This window comes from Mustela erminea, chromosome 7, assembly GCF_009829155.1.
Source record: "Mustela erminea isolate mMusErm1 chromosome 7, mMusErm1.Pri, whole genome shotgun sequence".
NCBI classification, from domain to species: domain Eukaryota; kingdom Metazoa; phylum Chordata; class Mammalia; order Carnivora; family Mustelidae; genus Mustela; species Mustela erminea.
This window is the reverse complement of record NC_045620.1, coordinates 5,109,960-5,115,315: the sequence shown is the minus strand read 5'-3', so window position 1 is coordinate 5,115,315 and position 5,356 is coordinate 5,109,960. Positions and strand designations below refer to the sequence as shown.

Genomic DNA, 5,356 nt, shown 5'->3' with positions numbered 1-5,356 from the left:
AGGCAGAGCAGCAGGCAGAGAGAAGGGGAAGCAGGCTCCCCGCTGAGCAGAGAGCCCGATGCGGGGCTCGATCCCGGGGCCTGGGATCATGACCTGAGCTGAAGGCAGAGGCTTAACCACTGAGCCACCCAGGCGCTCCTCTTTCCCTTTTTTGCTTGTAGATGCCCACCACAGGTCCTAGCATTAGAACCTTGGGGACACAAGTTAACCACGCAGGACCACGGATTCCTGCACAACATGGGGACAGTGACTGATTTCCAAGCTGGGTGCTTGTGAGAGGATCAGCTGAGATTCCCTGGGTTCTCAGCTCTTTCCTCCCCTTCCCGACGACACTTCTGTTCTAAATTGCAGTGGCGCTTCGTCTAGCCTCCTGATATTTACTGCAAAATGGCCTTTTTAAGGGCATAGTTTAACTTAATGCCTCTAAGCTCCAGTTTTTTGTCCTCTTACCCCAGTGCCTATATTTGTCTGCATTACCGTCCAATTTAAAATGTTCCTTGCCAGTGGAGCTCAGTGGTTTGTAAATCTCTATATCGTGACTGGAATAGTCTGTCCCATTGTAATTTGGATTAATATCTGAGAAGACCCAGCTCAATGAGTAACATTTTAAATTATTTCCAATTAAAAGAAGATATTTTATTGCTTTCAGACCAGACAAGAATCAGCCTAGGAAACCATGACAATAAAACTCCTTAGAGAAATAATAAGTGAACATTACAAATGACTTGGAACTTCCTTCTGCGAGCTCTCTATCAACGGCTCGCTTTACGTCCAGCTATAGGATCCACCAGCAGATGAGCGTGTATGTGATCCCCGGTCTGCTTCACGTGTTTGGAAACAGCCTGTGCTCTCAAGTAGCTTCAACAGTGGACAGAAATCTTGTTGACACTGTTAAATTGCTTACCAACCCCCCTCTTAAAAGAACATAAGTGGTAAACTTTAACCCGGCGTCGTCAGAATTCCTAGGAGAGGTCTAGCACTGGTAGCTCACTGCTTGCTAGGGGTGATCATTCCCCATTTCTAAGCTGTGTCATGCTCGTATCATGGTCCTTTATTTCCAGAGGCTTTGCATCATTCAGGTTGGGGTACCCAGTGTTAATTATGTCCTGTTTTAGCTATTGATCTTTCATTGGAAAAATAAATGAATTTTTTGAAAGACTTACTTATGGAGAGAAAGAGAGAGAGAGAGTGTGTGTGCTTGAGAGGGAGGCACAGAGGAAGAGGGAGAGACAGAAACTCAAGCAGACTCTGAGCCCAACGCAGGGCTCAATCCCAGGACCCTGAGATCATGACTGGAACTGAAACCGGAACGGAAAGGAAATTTTTTTAAAGGATTTTATTTATTCATTTGAAAGAGACAGAAAGAGAGACAGAGAGAGCACAAGCAGGGGGAGAGGCAGAGGGAGAAGGAGAAGCAAGCTCCCCACTGAGCAGGGAGCCCAATGTGGGGCTCGATCCCAGGACCCTGGGATCATGACCTGAGCTGAAGGTAGATGCTTAACCATCTGAGCCACCCAGGCTCCCCTTAAAAGGAAATTTTAATTTTTTTCACATTTACCAGCCCCCCTCTATTCCTGGTGAGTTAAATTTGTTGCCCTGAGGTCTGCTGGAAAGCTCACTGGACTGGATACCAACAGACCCGGGCCAGATGCTGGTTTTGTCTCTAACAGTCTATGCTAATGTCTTTGATATTCAGCTTCATTATTTTTGCACGATCTTTGATTTTCCTACCTCTCACAGTTGTGAAGATTGGATTCGGGAAGCGAGAGGACCCAAAGACGGAAAGCAGAAACGTTCCAGACAAAATCCTGTCAACAGGGTCTCACAGATGTGCAACATGAAAATGGATGGGTTGGCGTATCAGAATTTTAAAAAGATCTTTAAGTGAGTGTACAGAAAGGGAGCTGCAGAGAAAAACAGAAATGTCACCAGAGACATTTCACAAAACACGCTGCCATTTAGAGATAATGTCAAGTTTAAGACAGGAGACGCGGCGCCTGCTAAGGAGGACGGGGGTGGGAGTGGGGTGAGCCCAGGGATATTTGGTATCTGGTCAAATCATGACTTAGGGTCGGACAGGCAAGATTAGGAGCAGGTTGGGCCAGCTGCAGTTACTAAGTAAGTTTATGGAGTATCAAGACATAAAAATGGAATGGTCAGCACCATGATCATAAAAGCCCCCAGACGGTAGGCAGCCAAGCAGCCATCAGCGGAGGAATGGATAAACACAATATGGCACGTCCATATCCTGAAATACTATCCAGTCCTACAAAAGCATGACGTACTGCCAGTGTGACAACATGAATGGAAAATATGATGCTGAGGGAAAGGAGCCAATCACAAAGGACCACATTGTAAGAGGACATTGACACGAAATGTCTAGAGTATGCAAATCCATGGAGACAGAGGGTGGTTTGGAGCTGGGGCGAGGTAGGACTGGGAGGGACTGCTCACGGGGAAGTGGTTCCTTCTTGAGGGATGCAATGTTCTAGAAGTGATCGGGGTGACGGTGACACAATTCTACCAATTTGGTAAAAACCACCGAACTGTTTGCATTTAATGAATTTCAGGGTGTGTGAAATATATATCAACAAAGCTGTTACACACAGAGAGGCGGCGGAGAGGACCCACGGACAAATAATTGAGAGAAAGCAAAGCAAGAGAGTGTCGTAGGACGTTACGATCACAAAAACGTGAGATGGGAATGAAAGAAAATCCACAGGGTTTCTGCTTCCAGGTGCTGAGTGGCTGGGCAGAGTCTGGGTTTTGGAGCCAGGAGACCTGGCTGCAGTCATCACACAAGCTTCTCCACCTCCCAGGACCTGTTTCCTCTTCTGAATGCAGGGGAATCGGGGAAGATGATTCATGTGCCCCTTTCCAGCCCTCACTACCCGTGGACTTCCACGGATCTCTCGCTGTCTTCTTTCTTCCTTAGCATCCCTCCCTCCAAGAGGAATCCCACCTGCCGCCGTGTTGCTGACACCCACAGCCAGAGAACCCACCACCTTCTGTCATTGTGATGGTGTATATTTTGGGTCTCCTTTGGGTGGGGCATACATAAAACAACAAGATTCCTCTTTCTTCTTAAACTGTCACATACGATTCTAAAAATAGTTAGAAACCCTACCCGCACAGATCATGGGGATGGTGACTGTGAAAACTGTGAACCTACACTGTCATGACCCTGAGGTACCACCGGGCAAGTTCAGGCTAAATGCCGGACGTGTCTTGACGTTTGTCTGGGGTCCCAAATGTGCCTGTGGGACCCATGGATCATCTTATTTTCCTTCCCGATTCCTGTGTATCTCTTCCGATCTTACTCCACAGGACTTGAAAGTATTAAGTAGAGCACTTCATTTGATTAAACTGATTGCTCAGTGAAAAACAAGACTGTCAGCTGCGAGCTGCAGATAAGCCTGTTTTCCAGGCCTTCACCGAAGCTGTCCTCGGCAAGTTAAAGGTTGAGGGGGCTGGTGAGGAGGTAGGGAGGAACAGCAAAGGAATTACGTTACCGTCAGTAAAGGTTAGAAATGAATCACAAGATCAGGGTAGGAAACCAAGTAATAAAATAAGTGCATAATAGCGGGTTGCCAGGCAGACAGTGGGCTAATACTGAGCTGACAGTTGATTACGGCGGGGGCTGAGCAGGAGAGCAGAGCAGGCGAGATGGAAACTAGAGGGAGAAAGGCTAAAAGCCAGCACAGAGGGGAGCGCAGAGGAGCTGTCACTCTGTCTGAGGAGAAATGAAGAAGCCAGACAAACTATACGTGTACTTTCATCTGGAAACATGATCGGAGAGTCTGAGATTGGCAGTCCCGGACGGGGGGCATGGTGCTGTGGGGTCCTGGGGGTCGCCCCCTCTGACAGGACTTGCCGAAGTTTGCAGGTCTCCGCGGAGTGCAGGACCAGGGTGATGTTGGAGGTTCTGCTGGATCTCCTTGCTTCTCCTCTGGGAAAGAGGAGAGCACATAAAGGTGGAGACCACTACCACGTTGGAGGGCCTCTGTACCTCCAGTGCTGGCTGCCGCGGGAAGTCTCCCGCCATGGCCCTAGGGAGCAGGTACTATTCTTATCCCTCTATTTCAGATGAGGACACTGAGGCAGCTTGTTTGCTCATACATGGTGACTCTGTGCTTCCTGCCTCCCTGGTCTCTCCCTCCCTGGGCATCGTTTTGAAACCACAGAGCAAGTGGTTAAAACTGCCTTTCCCTGTGAGGGCTGGAGGGTGGTTCCCAGACACAGGGAGGGGTTTTCATGAATCCCTTAAACTCGGACGACATTGATTCCTTTGGTCATGTCACCAGAAAGGGAATGGCTGGGGCCACTCTGAACACTCAATCTTCTTTGGCATTTGGTGGCCTTTTGGCTCTCTTCATTGGCAGTGGCTTCATCAGGCTCTTGGTCAAAATAATGCCTTGCAGAGGATACCTTGGTGCGTCATGGGGACAAATTGCACAAGGAGCCCTGCTGTGCTCAAACACTGGTGGTGCTCAACCAGCCTGGCAGACCTGGCAAAGACCTGATGTGCCTTGGATTCACAGGAGAGTTTGACTCTTATGTCCTGGCCAAGAGTCGGGGTCTGGAGAGATGGGGCTCCTCTGTTAATATGCTCTTGAGCTCACCCCAAATCATGCACCATGATCAGCCACAGTGGCTCTGCTGATTGAAGAGGTACTTGATATCCTTCTAGAAGGTTCTCTGCAGTTCTCAAAGGTCATGACCAAATGGAGAAAGGGATGCTGACTTCAGAATTATTGCCAGCTTCTTGGTCAGCATGCTCTGAGAGTGGGCCCGTACGCTTCCTGGGGTGGGACCCTGCTCAGACCCCTCGCCTGTCTGTCCCTCTGCCCTGAAGCAGGACCTCTGAGCCATTCGGTGGTAGGTCCCCACTGAAGGAAACACACAGCAGAATGAAGGAAGTTTCTAGTGGAATGCCCAGGCAGAGCTAATGTTTCAAGAGAATAATAGAAGGGATAATCTACTTTCTGAGTATAATTTTATTATATCTTAATGCAAAAAAGGTAAGATAAATACCCTATGATTTTATTATAACCCCATTATTTTTTATAATACCATGCTATTATCATAACCATTTAATTGCAAATGATGAAATAACTGCATTTCTTATATATTCTCATATTATCAATTACCACCAAGACTTTGTTTACTCCCCCCCTAATTTTTATACTTTTCCTGTTGAAAAACTTTAAAATATTTTTGAAAGTGACTCATTCGGGTCTTATTGAGTAGTTTCTGTAACACACCTATGTTTCTGCTGTCATCTCTCTTTTCAGCTGGTAAATTGCCCTGAAAGTTTTAATGAATAAAGGAATAAATTAATAATGACCAGAAAAAC

At 47.2% G+C, this 5,356-nt stretch overlaps 1 long non-coding RNA gene across 1 annotated transcript; it reads left to right on the top strand.

The window, feature by feature from the left end:
• The first annotated feature begins 2,408 nt into the window (after positions 1 to 2,408).
• On the top strand, positions 2,409 to 5,356 carry LOC116594759. The gene is made up of 3 exons (XR_004287401.1): positions 2,409 to 2,430; positions 2,738 to 3,022; positions 5,295 to 5,356. It is a non-coding gene; the product is annotated as an uncharacterized LOC116594759 (long non-coding RNA).